Source organism: Equus asinus, chromosome 4, assembly GCF_041296235.1.
Source record: "Equus asinus isolate D_3611 breed Donkey chromosome 4, EquAss-T2T_v2, whole genome shotgun sequence".
Classification (NCBI taxonomy): Eukaryota; Metazoa; Chordata; class Mammalia; order Perissodactyla; family Equidae; genus Equus; species Equus asinus.
In genome coordinates this window covers 104771473-104789074 of record NC_091793.1, presented here as the reverse complement: position 1 = coordinate 104789074, position 17602 = coordinate 104771473, and positions in this window count along the sequence as shown.

Sequence of the window (17602 nt, the reverse complement as noted above, 5' to 3'; positions counted from 1 at the left end):
GAGACGGAGATGAGGGATGAGTAATAGAAGGTGAAAGGGGAGATATTATATGCATTTGAGTAGAGGGAATATTTTATATAGGACACGGAAGTGCAAACGGCCATGGTGTGGGTGTGGAAAAAAGATAGCAAATTGGGGAAGGTATGTGGTAGGGACTAATTTCCAGGAAGTGCACTGGTCCTGTGGGGGATGATGAGGACTTAAATTGCCTTAATTTATTTATCTGATTATTCATAGCTCAGTTTCGTAAGAGGTGTGTGGTGAAGAGGGCATGATGAAGGCAGCGAGAGTAAGGATGCAAAAAAGGAAATAGATTTCTCCCAGTATATTTACGAGGTCAAACATGACAGGACCAGATCTCTGACTGGATGAGGTTGAGGGTGCAGGATGAGGCATGCTGGGGTGCCTGAAGCTCAGATGACTGGAAAACAGGGTTGTTTTTTAACTCACGGAATCCAACAGGAGAAGCAGGTGTGGATTTGGTGGAAGAAGTGAAAAGTGAAGACGAAACGGGTTTTGGACACATGAAATTTAATGACTGAGGAACAGAGCTTCACATGCATTCGGCTCTAAAGATCTATTCTTGCTCCAATTTGTTAAGTCCATTGTCCTCGTATGCTGCACAGAATTACGACTTTCTGTTTAGTCTATTTAAGAAACAAAAGAACAACTTTGAAAAAGAATTAACATCTTACCCTCATTTCTCAAGTTCCTTCAGGGATTTTCTTTCCTCACTTATAAATCCTCTTTGTGTATTCCTTAAAAGTTGACTGTTATAACTTTTAATAGTGTTATTTTTTTTTTTTCTGAGTACAGCATCTTTTTATTTTGCCCATGGGTGGGTGATATAATACAAATCATTTTTTGTGTCTCTTCCTCTTAATTATTGCCAGCATCGGTTCAGCTGCTTTTGTTGAAAAGTGATTATTGACCTTATTTTCTCCTTTGACACTACCTTTGCATTTCTCATGGGCTATATCTGATGATACTCCAGACTCTATAAATAAGCCATTCTGAAGCAATTTGTCACGAATAAAGTCTTTTTGGTAGTAAATAATATTGTGAGTCTTAAAGAAAGATTATACAATAAAGTGAATTTAGTAAACTTTTTTTTTAAAGATTTTATTTTTTTCCTTTTTCTCCCCAAAGACCCCCAATACATAGTTGTATATTCTTCGTTGTGGGTCCTTCTAGTTGTGGCATGTGGGACACTGCCTCAGCGTGGTTTTGATGAGCAGTGCCATGTCCACACCCAGGATTCGAACCAATGAAACACTGGGCCGCCTGCAGCGGAGCACATGAACTTAACCACGGAGCCACGGGGCCAGCCCCTGAATTTAGTAAACTTTTATCTCCATCTATAGAGCTGATTCTCTTTCTTTATAACAGGAGTTGCAGAATCATAAATCATCAGGGCCAGAGATGTAACGCAGTGGAGAGAGGTGGGCTGAGTGCAAAAATTCTGGCATTTTGATGCTGTCATAACTAATGTTCAGTACTCGAGTTGAAACTTGGCCTTGGCATCAACTGAAGTTGAAACTTGGTCAGGGAGACATCAGTGATCAGTGGGGAGTGTGGCAAACTGGAGAGCACAGGCCCATGTAAAGGGGCAGCTATCTGTTAGTTCCAGGGGATTGATACCATTTGGGAAGACAGATCCTCTCTTTCAAGATCTTCTGATTTTTCGAGAGAAGTAGAAATCCAGATATTCATTTGAAGTCTACTTTTATTTGAAGTCCACATCTTATCAACATTGGGTCAAATATTTAAAAAATACTATTCATATTTGTTATGGGTTGAACTGTGTTGCCTCACAAGATATGTTGAAGTCCTAACCCCTAGTGCATGTGGATGTGACCTTACTTCAACATATGGTCTTTGTGATCTAATCAAGTTAAGATGAGGTCATGAGGGTGGGCCCTAATACAATATGACTGGTATCCTTATAAGAAAAGAATAGAGGAACTTACAAGGAAAAGGCCAAGTGAAGAACAAGGCAGAGACTCTAGTGATGTGTCTACAAACCACATCAGGAGTGGCAAGGATTGCCAGCCATCACCAGAAGCCAGGAACAGAGGCATAGGACAGAGTCTCCCTCACAGCCCTCAGAAGGCACCAATCTTGCTGACTTCCAACCTCCAGAACAGTGAGACAATGAATTTCTGTTGTTTTAAGCCACACATTTTGTGGCACTTTGTTACGGCAGCCCTAGGAAACTAGCACAATAGTAAATAAACATGCCTCTGAGTGTTATGTCTATGTATGTACATATACGGTTTACCACCATGTAATATTAAGTAATTTTGTTACAAATATAAAACCCCAGGAATTTGTAAAAGTACATATTTTTGGCTATGCTTTTCTGGAATATGGCAAGTTACTTTGTGTCATTATCAACATCTCTATTTTCATCTGATGTCTTAACTCAATAGATGACCAGAAAGTTAAGTATTTGAATTTATTCCTTCAATAAAGATTATGCAATTACCAGGTGCTAGAGACAGGACTAGACACAATGGGTAAAACTATGAGTAGGGACAGCCCTTTTCCTCAAGAAATTTACCATTCTAGGGGCTGGCTGCACGGCCAAGTGGTTAAGTTCATGCGCTTTCCTTTGGCAGTCCAGGGTTTCACCAGTTCAGATCCTGGGCATGGACCTAGTACCGCTCATCAAGCCATGCTGAGGCGGCATCCCACATAGCAGAACCAGAAGGATCTACAACTAGAATATACAGCTATGTACTGGGGGGCTTTGGGGAGAAGAAGAAGAAAAAAAAGTAGATTGGCAACAGATGTTAGCTCAGATGCCAATGTTAAAAAGAAAAAAAAGAAATTTACCATTGTAACAGTAGTTATAACACAATAACTGCAATGATGGGATAGGAGCACAGATTATGATGGGAAGATGATAGAGTAGGGAAGGAAGACAAATCCTCTACCCTCTGGGTCCTTCTGTCTGGGCTATGAATTAAATTGACATGAGACAGCATAACAGGAGAAAATCAAACAAAGCTTTATAACATGTATACATGGGAGACACTCAGGAAAACTAAGTAACTCCCCGAAATGGTGGAGGCCCTCATCTTAAATACCATCTTCAGCTAAAGACAAAGGAAGATGTTGCGAGTGGTGGTTTGGGACTTCAACGGGATGGAAGGCAATTTACATGGAGATGGAAATGTAAATGGGCCAATTACAGACAATGTGACCTGAGAGACATGTTTTGGGGTGGCTAATTCTGATCTCCCACAATAGAGTACAGGCACATAACACCAACAAGAGGTCAGGAAAATCATCCAATTGTGATGTGCACAATTAATTGTGCAGAAGGAGTGACATGTCAGCTGACTTGTCTGCCAACTAGTATATAACTGAACTGACGTTCCAACCCAGGACCTCTGACCCAAATTTCTTTCTACCTCACCATGCTACCTTGGTTTTTTAATCTGCAAAAATGAGGATACTACTCCTTAAAGCTTCTGTGAACATTAAATAAAACATATATGAAGCTCGATGTCTAGTCATGGCAGACCTTACTAGTGCCCACCAGAATCTGCTTCTCCCACCTGTCCTGCATACTTGGAAGACTGTATTTCCTAGACTCTTTGCAGTTAGGTGGAGCCATGTGACTAATTCTGGCCAACGTGTCAAAGCACATCAGAGTCAGTGTGTGATTTTTCATGCTCTCTTCCCCTGATGCTGGGACCAAGGAGATCATGTGTTCTAGATGGTGGGGCTATAGATGATGAAGCTTCTGTCAGCCAGGGTCTCTGAGCAGCTGTCAGAACAGAACCCCTGTCAACTCATGACGGAAATAAATCTTTGTCTTGTTAAACTACTGGGATTTGAGAGTAAATTTTTTACAGCAACTTATCTTAGTCTATCCTGACTAATACACTGGTCCATAATAGGTGCTCCACAAATTTTCTTCTTTCCTTTGACGATAATTTAGGTCACAGAGTGATAGAAATAAGGTTTAAATTTAAAAATATATATTAATATTTAGGTCATACATTACCCAACTGCATAGAATATATTTTTATTCCAGATGCTGAAACAAACCAAAAGCAGCTTATGAAAATGGAGAAAGTAACTGTGTCCTAAGACACAGTTGAAATAAAAAATCCATTCGCTGTCAGAAAAAAGTCACCTCTCATTAAAGATCATTTCTCTCATTCCTCCAAACCAAATTATTTAAGTTTAAAAATAGCAAAAGGACCTTATGAAAAAACATATAAATGCTAAAAATCCCAGCATGAGGTTTCGGCCACTATTCTTAACATACCTTCAGAGGGTTTTGACTGTCATTACTACAAATAGAAGACTTCCAGGAAGGAATTAGTCAACAAAAAGAAGTCTTTTTATTTTCTCTACAAATTTGGGACATGGGGAGAAAGATGAGAGTAAATATAATTCCAAGTTTTCTGCTCAAACAAATCTAAATCCTTCTGTCTAGCATTCAACGTCCTGATGATATGTTCTCATTTGCTAACTAACCGCATTTTTCACTTTTTTCCAGTGTAGACTCCATTTTAATCAGGTCTCCTCTAGGTCCACAAACAAGCCATATTCATCCTTTATGCCTTCATCCATTCGCCTGAAATGCCCTTCTCTCTTACTTGCAGAATGAGCTTGAGGGCCACATCCTGTAGTTGTATTTTGTCCTCTAAGACTCAGTGCTTCTTTTGCTTTTATTTACTGATTTTATTTTACCATTCCTTCTTTTAAAAAAATTGAGATATAACTAACATATAATATTATATTAGTTTTAGGTATACAACATGATGATTCAGCATATTTATATACTGTGAATGATCACCACAATAAGTCTAGTTAACACTCATCAATGCCTTTTTATGCCTACTAATTTTGTCTCTTATCTGGACTATAAGTTCTCCAGGAACAAGAATGATTTTTTACACTTCACATGCAAATCCCCAAAGCTCTGGGACAGGACCGAGCACACCATCGTGGTAAATAAATACTTCTTGGTTGATTGGTTTGTAAGTGCATGTGGAGGTGGATGGGTAACACAGTTTAGAACAGGGAGAATGGAAAACTGCAGAGGTTCAAGCAGAAGTACTTGTGAGTGAAGTCAAAACCACTGTCTGTGGTGGGGGAGGGGCCACTTGAAAATCATCTTCCACAGTTTTTTTAAAGCTGAGTATTACCAATTTGGGACCATTTGACACCACAACTGCCCCCTAGAGAATGAAAGTAGGCAAAGAGGCACCTCAAAAACTTTCCTGCTGGGAATAGCCCCGGGTAGCTGGAGAAAGACGCCCTAAAAATGATAGTGTTCACATTTTAAACCTTAGGCATTGCATTCTCTGTTATTGCCTCCACTTTTGAGAGGCAGATACATGATCCCGGGGTACATTGTATGTATTAATGTCATTTCGCCCAAACTGTCACCCAAATCACAGATGAGGCACAAAGATGTTTTCTGTAACAATGGAGCTAGTTAATAATGTTATGATACATACTCATGTGAAGTGTATTAGCACCAAGAAATACAAATATTTAAGATGTATGGGTAGGTTTTTCTCTGCTGCCTAGTTGTATTACACTGTCCTTTATCTTGTGATGATGGCAGTTTTCAGATATATCATGTTCAACTAGATGTTGAGTTAGATTTGACATACCTAAAAAGGAAAGGTCACATGGTCGACAGAGCCATGAACTGAGCTGCTCAAGTGGAAGTAGAGGACTTATTGAGATAGATGCTAAATTGAGCTCAATTTACTCATTCCATAAGTTTTTTTGAATGCCAGGCACTGTTCTAGGCATTGAGGAGCTACAGGTAAACAAGGCAGACTTACCCTCTGTAACCAAGGGGCTTCCATTCCATTTGGGGTGATAGACAATAGACAAATGATCAAGACAGATTCAGACAATGCTAAATGCTATGAAGTAAATAAAACAAGGTGTTGTAACGGAGTAATGAGGGAAGGGGTGGCCAGCAAAGACTATCTGGTGAGGTGACATGTAAACAGAAGCCTCAATGACACAAGGGAGCCACTTTACCCTAATATGGGGAAAGAGGGTCCCAGCAAAGCCTTTAGGCTGGAGTGAGCTTGGTATGTTTGCATTTGAGGAACAGTAGGAAGGCCAGTGAGATCAGAGCATGGCAAGGAGCAAGGCAGCAGGGGGATGAGGCAGGAGAGAATGGCATGGGTCAGACCTGTAGGCCATGGACGGAGTTTGGGTTTTGATTTCATTAAAGATTGGACCCCTTACCACTTGTTTTATTGATTCTGGTAGTACTTGCACATAGTCTGCCTTCGTTGTCCACCTGTTCCTAGGTTGTAGCTTCAGGTCCATGTTCTCTTCTTTCTCTTGTCCTAGCTGCTGTTCTGAGGAATCCACCATCTTTCAAGCAGGAAGACTTAATGTCTTTGAGGGATTATGTGGAGAAAACACATACCCTGTAGCACATCAGCCCTTCCTCATAAAGTATAACTGGTCCTCATGCGCAGCTATTGTGTAACAAATAGTGTACTAGTTATGAAATTCAAATCTAAATATGAGAAGCTTTATTTCATCTCTTATGGTGTTGGTGTCAGAGCCAACTTATCCATGTGGCATTGTACCTAGGGCCCACAATACTTTTAGGGGCTCATAAAAATGCTTTAATTTATCTTAAAATTAGAAGAAAAAAATTAATTTTTAGGTTAGAGAACACAAGTAGCATTAATACATTCATCTTTATACCAATGTAGTCATAAAATATAATTTTAAATATTCTTATGGAAGAAGAGGCCCATGAAAGCAAAAGTGCCTAGGGCTCGTGAAAGTCATATTACAGTCCTCGGTGGTGCTTATATGACAACAGACACTACGGTGCTGTTTACTTTTCAATACAATTATTACTCTCAGAGAAAAACAGTTTATTTTGTTCCTTCTAGTTTACTAATTTACTGGACTCTAAAATATATGAGTAGTAAAACCTTAGTAGTGAAAAAATTTTGTGTATCCCATAGGTGTATATTTACTTATACAATATACACATACCTACTACTGTACTTTTATATTGTATAAAATATAGCATACACATAGTTATAAATATGTAAATAGAAAAATTTAAAGGCTAGATTAAGGATAAAATAAATAATGTTTCAAAAATTTTTAAAGTTACTAAGATATATAAAATGTTTGCTCTTAACAAAGTTATTGATAATTGTTTTTAGTGAAAACAATAAAATCGAATATGTTGAATTTCTATGAAAGTCTTATTTTATCATTCAGTGATCTGAGAGTCAAGTTAAAGGTTCAGCTTTTTAAACTCGGTTTTAAGGGCTAACACAGATGAAAAAGATACTTCATAAAAAATCTGTATAGTCCAATGAAATGAGTATTTCAATGGAAGCATTAGGAAAGCATGATACTCATTTTTCAATCCTGTCTACCAATTAAGCAAACATTTTGTTGAAATTCTGCAACTTGGTGTCTTCTTTGGTACCAATCACTTTTTTTTTTTTTTAAAGATTGGCACCTGAGCTAACAACTGTTGCCAATCTTCTTTTTTTTTCTGCTTTTTCTCCCCACATCCTCCCAGTATATAGTTGTATATTTTTTCAGTTGTGGGTCCTTCTAGTTGTGGCATGTGGGATGCTGCCACAGCATGGCCTGACGAGTGGGGCCGTGACCTCGCCCAGGATACGAACCGGTGAAACTCTGGGCTGCCAAAGCGGAGCACGCAACTTAACCACTCAGCCATGGGGCCGGCCCCACCAATCACTTGCTTCTGAGACCTAATCAGAAGTTGTTGCATCGTTATATTTTTAGCAATGAGTTCAAGATCCACTGAAATCTTCATTTAGAAAATATTTTAACAGATTATAAAATTTTAGTTATTTTTTTAAATTAAGGGGCAGCTATATGAGTATTATAGATGATATATTTACATCTGCTGTTAAAATGCAGCAAAATCACATAACAATGGAAACATCTCTGAAGATTCATTTTCAAAATGTTTTTGTGATATATACCTTCCTCAACTCACATATGGAGTTAGAATGGGGTCATGTCCTGATAAACCCATCGTAAGTTGAAAATATTCTAGGTATTTAATACACTTAACTGACCAAACATCATAGCTTAGCCTAGCCTACCTTACCGTGCTCAGAACACTTACTTTAGTCTACAGTTGGGCAAATTATCTAACGCAAAGCCAACTGTATAATAAAGTGTTGAATATCTCATGGAATTTATTGAATACTGTGCTGAAAGTAAAAAAGAGAATGGTTGTATGGGTAGCGAATGGTTCTAAGTGCATTGTATACTTTTGTGATCGTGTGGCTTGACTGCGAGCTGCAGCTTGCTGCTGATGCCCAGCATCACAACAGAGTATAGTATTGTACTGCATATCGTTAGCCCAGGAAAAGATCAAAATTCAAAGTACAGTTTCTACTGAATGTATGCGTGTTGCTTTTGCATCATCGTAAAGTCGAAAAATAGTAAAGTTGAACCATCATGAGTTGGGAACCATTTGTATTGAGTTTCAAAAACAGTGAATCACTCAACTGTTGACTAAAATGTCAACTTTGTCTTGATGAGATGGATTAAAATATGTCTTTTTTGAAAAAGTATCTACAAGGTAGCATTCTATTGAGACCACCCATCATTGCAGCAAAATTCAGCAAATTTGGAGCACTTACTAATTTGTAAAAGAAAAATGTATAACTCACCTTTTATTTCCACAACCACTTCAAGTACTTCAATGAGATAACTAGTGAACTTCTTTGTAGGATCGGACAATTTTGTGATCATTGTCTTCCTTGTTACAAACTATGTAAAGGCAATAATACTTAAAATAATAAATTTTAAAATTCACTTAATGTGACTAGGAAATTGCAATACATGGCAAAATGCTGAAAGAGAACCCAAGAGCGATGGAAGAATTCTCAAAGAGCTTTCGATGGCACAATATGCTCTTGGTATATCTTGCACACCTTATATGATCCATGTCTTCCTGATACGTACAGGAAGTGAGGGTGCCAATGTAAATATCTATATTAAAGATTGGTACAGCTTAATTTCTTTTCTATTTTTTAGACAAGAAATAACTACAAATAGGAGGCTTGATATTTTCATCTTACACTATAATGGATTATTTGAATTTGGAGACGACTCTGTTAAATTGTCATTGGGCATTTCTCATCCTTTTTTCCTTTTTATTCTAGTTGTCTTCTCTTAACATATTTACTATGACATCGATTCCTTTTCTTATTTTTGCCAATCAAAATGTTCTTTAAAAATAACAATAACAAATAACCACAGAGATTACAGACACTTTCTAAAGAGTCTATGCATTTATATGGATTCTTTTCAGGGTTTCTCATATCAGTTGAAATTAATAACAGAGAGTAATTGAAGAAAAGTACTTTCTGCAATTAAAAAGCAATTTTCCAAAGCCTCTGTTTATTATTCAAAAAGAACAAGCCTGGAGTAGCAAAAATTATTCAGAAAGCTATGAAATATGCATATTCTTATTAAGACTGAGCAAACGAGCTTTGATCTAGAGCAATAGAGTTATTTTTCACTTTTTGCTTGCTTTTTAAAAGAGTATTTCATACTAAAACAATAGAAATATGCTGTGTGCTTATCAACTACTGGAAGACAGAACAGTTTTTCTGTGGCTTTAGCATTACGAAATGATAGTGAAGCAAATGTTACTTACGTCAAATCGAAATTCTTAAAAAGTCAAACGACGTTACCTAACTTCTTAAAGGTTGGAAATCAGAAGGCAAAGAGGAATTAGTATTTCAGAGATAAAATATTAGAAAAATAAAAGGGTACATTAATAGCTGACATATAGTCATTCAATTAGTTGACTATTTTCAATTCAAAATCCTCTAACATCACTTGCTTGGAGTTCAATTCACATTTGAATCAAGTCTAAAACTTAGCTTGAAAGAATATTCCTGAATGTTTTAAGAATTTACTAGGAATCCAATATCCATTAGTATTGCCTATTACTTTTATTCAAAATAGGGGGGAAAGCCTGGGAAAATAAATCCAGGTTTTGAAGTAGCATTGTAAAAAATGTTTTAAAAGTAAATGGCCACAAAAAAAAATTCTATTCAGCTCATCAAATTTGCCTTGGTGTAGTCCATATTTACCAACGTACTTCCTCCTAGCTATTTTCATCATCTACTATCATTAAACTAAGACAGTACTTCTCAGTCTGGAAACCAGCAGAAATAACCCCCTGCGGGAAGTAATAACTACCTACCTCTTTGACCGCGCCCTCTCTGTCTACTTTGAGGCTGCTTCTTCCTCCTTCTGCCCTCTAAATGTTCCCGCCTGAGGTTTGTTCAAGTTTTTACTCTTTACTTTTCATACCCTCGCCTGTGATAATTTCATTCACCCCATGATTTCAATTATTGCCTCCCTGCAGAAGGATCTCAAATAGGTGACTCTAGCTGAGACTTTTCAAGCTACAGGATCACATTCCAACTTTCTGCTGGTCATCTACATTTGGGTGTATTACAAGCAATACAAAAGTAATGTCTGCCAAACCAAAAGTACCGTCTTCCTACATCATCAATTTCACTCCTTCGTTTCTGTTAATGCTCCATTTCCCTACCTATGCTGCCTTGAGAATCTGAGCTTTTTGAATCCTCTACCTCCTTGCTTACTGTCCCATCCTTACTATCATTACATACACTATTTTCAATAGCATCTTAACTAGTCTTCTTACTTCCAGTTGAGGAACATCTCAACTATCATTCTAAGGCATGGCTTCAATCATGTTTCATATCTTCTTTAAAAACCTTGGTTTGCTTCTGATTACTTATAGAAGAATGTTCAAATTCTTCAGTCTGCCATTCAAGAATTTAATGATCTATTACACTTTTCTAGATTCATTTCCTATTGGCTTATAGCTTAAAGCTTATACACTAAAGTTGAACTTTTTATTACTTACTATTTTCCCAATATAACATGCAATATCTTGTCCCTCCACTTTTGCTGACATCTTGTATCCTGTCTCTAGGTTGAAGTACTGCACAACCATCAAAATCTAGCTCAAAAAATCTTTTCCAAGAAGCTTTACCTGATAGCTCCAGCTTAGCAATGATCTCTAACTATTGATTTATTCCCATGGGAACCATGATGTAATGGAAAGGGTATCGGCTTTGGAATTCTCCATGTCTAGATTCCAAAGTCATGCTGTTAGTTTTGTGACAACAGGAAAGTTATTCAACTACTTTAAGTCTTAGTTTTCACATCTATTAAATAAGAATAATAAAGCTTACCAAGAAGTTCAAAAGAAATCCTGTGTGGTATGATTGATGTCACCGAGAGAGGCCAGCTGAGTGGTTACCAAGAAGCCTGAGAAGGTAGAATTTTCATTCATTCAGATATATCAAATGCCAACAAAGGCCCAGGCACTTTAAAGTAGAGGATGATGAACAAGACAAACACAGTCCCTGCCTTCATAAAGCTAACAGGCTTAGAGTCAAAATTCACAACAGCCCAAAGTCTAGTCCTCTACTTTGCAGACTCAGAAATGATCTGGAATTGACTGGATTAACAGATATGACTCTTGCTGACAACACCTTTAACACTATTTGAAACCAGAATAACAATTTCTTATTCATACTGAAAATGTAACTGTCAAACCAACTGACCCCTCAACATGGTCTAACCAGGTAGCTGTATGGAATCAGAATGAGAAGGAGAAAAGAATCAAATATATGATGGACTTGGGCTCTGATAGCCAGATGAGTCAGTATCTACAAAAGGAAGACAGACTTTCTTTCTTAATACATGTGTATCAAGAGATGGTACCTGGAATATCAAGTTCCAGAGAGGCCCCAGAATGATACTCCTCTCCTATTTTCCTCAATTCCCTAAAGAATTTGCAGAAGAGGTTCCAAATATTTCTATGGATCTTAAAGGTATGGATGGAAAGGCTTGCCACAGATCTCTGCACAAGGTATTACCTCATGGTGAGGCTGGGGCTAATACTGGGAAAAGGAGACAGAACTTAACTAAATTTTGAGCAAGACTTATGAATCTTCATGTGGCAAAGAGGATACTGGTTAAGAAAGAATGATGGCATCTGCCATTGGGCAAAATAATAGCTCAGGGTCACAGACTAGATTTTGGTATCAAGCCAAAAGAAATGTCATTAATTCCACACCTATTTTTAAGTTGTGGATTGTACTCCTATAAAATTATGTGTTTATTAATATGTTATCTAAACTTCTTGAAGGCTGAGACAGGCCTGATTTGGCTTTCTATTAAAACACTACACTCATTAGATAATACACTCTGCATCAATGCTTAAGAAAGGAATGAATGACCCATCTTATCCTTCGAAAAATGGCATACATATTATCCAGGCATCATTTGCACATTGAGTAAACTCCCTTATGAGAGAGATGTTTGGGGATTGGTTTAAGTAGTCAGAATTAAGTAGTACTATGTTGGCACCAGAAGGGAGGTTGAAATCTTATCTTTAGCATCCTCTTATTCCTTTGATATTTGAGTGTCCAATAAAAGAGAGATCCCAAGACATATTGTCTGGGCATAGGTAGAAGAGAAAATATAGAGTCAAAATAGCCTTAAGAAAATAACATTTCTCTGGCTTTGTCCATATCCACTCTGCAGGCCATTAAGCCCCTCACAAAACTGTAGAGTACATCGTGATCGTTGTAAGTGGTGAAGTATTATTACTATACATCCTTCCATCCATCACTAGGTTCAGACCAAAAAAATATTTGAGTGGCTTGTACACATACAGCAAGATAACAATAAAAATAATAGCAACAACCAAAATATACAGAAGGAAGTCAAAGTCAATGCTGAGAATAAGAAAAGGAAAACAAACTACAGCCAAGGATAGTATTTATACACAGAATGCAGGTTGGGGGATCTATATATTTCTATAAATGGACTACAATACTGACACTGAGGTTTATTATGCAAGCATTTGAACTTTGCACGTATATTCTGATTTCCTTGGAAAATCCAATTTCCTTGGAACATGAGCAAAAAGAGAATCTTTAGGGAGAGAAGGTATGTTAGCATTTCTTTAGGCATACTGTTGGATTTCCTTAGGCCTAATCCCATGGTGCATTGCTGGTTTAAAAACTGTTACCTGAGATTTCAATTCCTGCAGAGAATTCCTTAAGTGTATTCCTATTTCTGTTTTGTCTTGCCACTATCCCAAGCTTTTTTCTTTTTCTTTTTTCTTTTTTTTTTTTTTAAGTCTAATTCTGATTCTTGATTAAGACATTCATTCAAAGGCTAGCCTTTGGCTTTACTGGCTTTGCTATTTAAATAAGAGATACCTAATTTGTTTATATTAAAAAACAAAATGAGAAGGGAACTACACCCAGCCACTGAAAGTAATAAAAGTTGAAATATAAAATAGCTGGACTTCACACTTTCATCTAAAATGTTGGTGGCAGAATCTGTGAGTCATCTGGCACTCAGGAGTCTGAGAGTGCACATTTTTGATGTAATAAAGGCAGGCCAGCACAGGTGTGCTGCTAGGCACTCACGAAAGTCATGCTTCCAGGGCTGGCAAATAAAGCATGCTCCCTGGAGTACTGTTGTGGTTTTCTTTTCCACTTTTTAAAAAATGATATTGTACTGAATGTAGCTCATAAAAGTGTCAGACTCACAGTTTTAGAGCCCTAAATTTCTTCCTGTAAAGCAAGAGCAACACAGGCAGAATATTACAAAGTTGCCGAAACATTTTTAGTGATGAGACTTAATTGGGACATTATATGAACTTATAACCATGCCAAAATTTTGGCATGAATCAGGTTGAGCATCTGAAGTCTATGGTAGTAGATAAAGGAATAAATTCATAAGAAATGCAGGTAGCTTTGCAAGTCAACTCAATTATTGTTCTAGAAGTTTCATTTTTAATTAGGCAAAAAGATTATTTAAAGTGGCCATTTGTGGCAGAGGATCACTTAACAGAAGATAATGGGATGTCCAATAGACTGTGCTCCTATAAAATAGGTCGTGTACTAGCTGGTCACTGCACCACCCTCCTATCTTAGAAGAATTTAAATTGTTACTATTATTCATCCATGCTTTATATTATGCAGGTGTGGACTTTACCTTCTAAAAGCCACTGAAAAAAATGCATGGCTCCCAGATCAGATAAAAAATGCTTAAGCCTTTCCCACAATCACAGATTGCTTTGGTAGCTCAGCTAGCTATTAGCAGAGGAGTTAGAGAAGCCGTGTCTTAAAAGGAATAAAATATAGACTAGGTTAAGATTTGATGAAGAGGCTTCATGAAATAAAGCATTTATCAATTCTAGAGGATAGCTGAAGGGCTAAGAAACTTTATACACTGTTGGGGGTTTGAAAACTGGGCACTACCAAGGTAGAGAAAGGAGTCCTGGTTAACACCCCTTTATTTGGGATGGGTCACCAAAACGATATACTCTGGTGGTAATGGCGAATCAGAAGCAGGTTAGTCTTTACAGGACCTAGAGCTCAGCTTTGAGTCATCTCCAGATGAGATAACTGCAGAGTGCTAGTGCTTCCAGGAACCAGGCAGAAGCAAATGTAATACTTTCTAAAGGAAGCTAGTATCATCCTAGGCCTCCAGTTATTTCTAAAAGTTATTTTGCAAATCAATGTCAGGTAAGCAATGAAAGTAAATAACCAGATGTTCAAAGAGACAAAAAGACATAAATAAGATATAGCAGAAAGAGCAAACAATAAAGACACACAGGAACTTCCAATATTGGCATTATCAGACACAGGTTCTACATAACATCCATTATTTTCAAGGAGATAAGAGACAAGATTAAGAATTTCAGCAGGTATTTAGAAACTAAAAATAGGATAACCAAAATTATGTATGAATGGATGGGTTTATTAATATCTTGGATTCAGCTGAAGAAAGATACATGAGGAAAAATATCCTTAGAATAAAGCATGGAGAAATAAAAACGTTGGCAATACATGAGAGAGTTTAAAAGACATGGAAGGCACAGTGATAGGTCTAAGATATGTGTCATTAGAATCCCAGAATAGGAGAAAAGAGAGAAAGGGGAAGAAACACTACTTGAAGACATAATGGCTGAAAACATTTCCAAACAGACAAAAAATAATATGTCATAGACTCAAGAGGACTTATAAAGTGCAAGAGGAACAAATAAGAAGAAATGCTCACCTAGGAACATCACAGTAAAATTGCGAAAAACCAAGAAAAAAGAAACCTTAAGAGTAAGGAAGATGGATAGGAGTCAAATTACTTTCAAAATAAATGACAATTAGGCTCAGTTGATTTCTCAATATAACAATTAGGCCAGAGCAATTGAAGAATATATTCAAAATGTTGAAAAAACGTAGCACCAACCAAGAATTCTATAGCCAATGAAACATCCTTCAAATATGAAGGTGGGCAGAAAAGAACATTTAACAAAATTAGGCACTTCTTCATAATAAAAACATTCAAAAACTAGGAATAGAAGTTAAGTTTTTCAACTTGATAAAAGACATCTATGAAAACTCATAGTTAACATCATACTTAATGCTGAAAGATTGAATATTTCCCCTCGAAGATAAGAAATAAGACAAGCATATCTTTTCTCACTACTTGTATTCAATATTATACTGGAGGTTCTAGCCAGAGTGATTAGGTAAAAAGAAAAAAAGAAAAAGAAAAAAGAAAGAAAGACAAAATAAAAGGTATCCAGATTAGAAATGAAGAACTAACATTGTCTTTATTTACAAATGACATGATCTTGTGTATAGAAAATCCTAAGGAAGTCAGAACTAATAAATGAGTTTGCTAAGGTTGCAGAATACAAGATCAATATGCAAAAGTCAATTTTATTTATATAAACTAGGAGTGAGCAATCCAAAAATGAAATTAAGAAGACAATTCCATTTATACTAGCATCAAAAAGATAAAGTACTTAGTAATAAATTTAAGAAAAGTAGTACAACATTGATAATCTGAAAACTACAAACATAGCTGAAAGAAACTAAAGAAGACCTAAAACAATGGAAAGAAATCCCATGTTCATGGATTGAAAGAATATTTTTAAGAGGATAATACTCCCCAAATTGAACCACAGATTCAATGCAATCCCTATCAAAATCTCAGCTGGCTTCTATGCAGAAACTGACAAGCTGATCTTAAAATTCAAGAGGAAGTTCAAGAGACCCAGAATAGCTTAAATAATCTTTACAAAGAAGAAGAAAGGGAACCAGCCTAGTGGAGAATGTGGTTAAGTTTGTGTGCTCCACTTTGGCAGCCAGGGTTTGTGGATTCAGATCCTGGGCACAGACCTACACACCACTCATTAAGCTGTGCTGTGGTGGTGTCCCACATGCAAAATAGAGGAAGATTGCCACAGACGTTAGCTCAGTGACAATCTTCCTTAAGCAAAAAGAGGAAGATTGGCAACAGATGTTGGCTCAGGGCCTATCTTCCTCACCCCCCCCCGCCCCCCCAGAAAAGAACAACAACAACAACAAAGTTGGAGGACTCACAATTCCCAATTTCAAGACTTGCTATAAATTAACAATAATAAAAATAGTATAGTGATGGCATAAGAAAAACATAACAGATCAATGGAATAGAATTGAAGGTCAGAAATATATCCTCGTATTTATGGTCAATTGATTTTTGACAAAGATGCCAAGACAATTCGATAGAAAAGGAATAGTCTTTTCAACAAATGATGCTAGGACAAGTAGATATACACATGTAAAAGAAAAAAGTTGGACTATTTTCTCATATAATATATTAAAAATGTATCATAGACTTAAATGTAAGGACTAAAACTCTAAAAGTCTTAGAAGAAAGTTGAAGGAGTACATAGAAGTATATCTTTGTGAACTTGGCCTTCTTAGATATGACACCAAAAGCACGTGACAAAAGAAAACAATAAATTGGATTTTATCAAAATTAAAAACTTTGTGATTCAAAGATATTATCAAAAAAGTGAAAACACAATCTGCAAAATGGGAGAAAATATTTGCAAATCACAAATCTATAACGGATTGCATCTAAAAAATGGAAAGACTTTTACAAGCCAATGTTAAAGTCAATGATAAAAGATAATCACCCAGTTAAAAAATGAGAAAAGGATCTGAATAGACATATCTCTAAAGAAGATATACAAATGGCCAATAGGCACATGAAAAGATGTTCAATATCATTAGCCATCTGGGAAATACAAATCAAAACCATAATGAGATACCCCACTTGGCACCCAGTGAAATGGCTATACTCAAAAGCCAGATGATAACAAGTTTTAGCCAGAATGTGGAGAAATTGAAACTCTTACACATTGCTGGTGGGAAACTAAAGTGGTGTAGATACTTTGGAAAATATTCTGCTGGTTCCTCAAACGATTAAACACAGAGTTATCACATAGCTCTGCAATTCCAAAGACAAATGAAGACATATGTCTACACAAAAACTTGTACACAAATGTTCATTGTGGTACTCTTGACAATAGCCAAAAAGTGGACAAAATCCAAATATCCATCAACTGATGAATGGATAAACAAAATGTACATACATACAGTAGAATATTATTCCTCAGCAAAAAAGGAATGGACTACTGATACATGCTACATGAATGAACTTTGAAAACTTATAT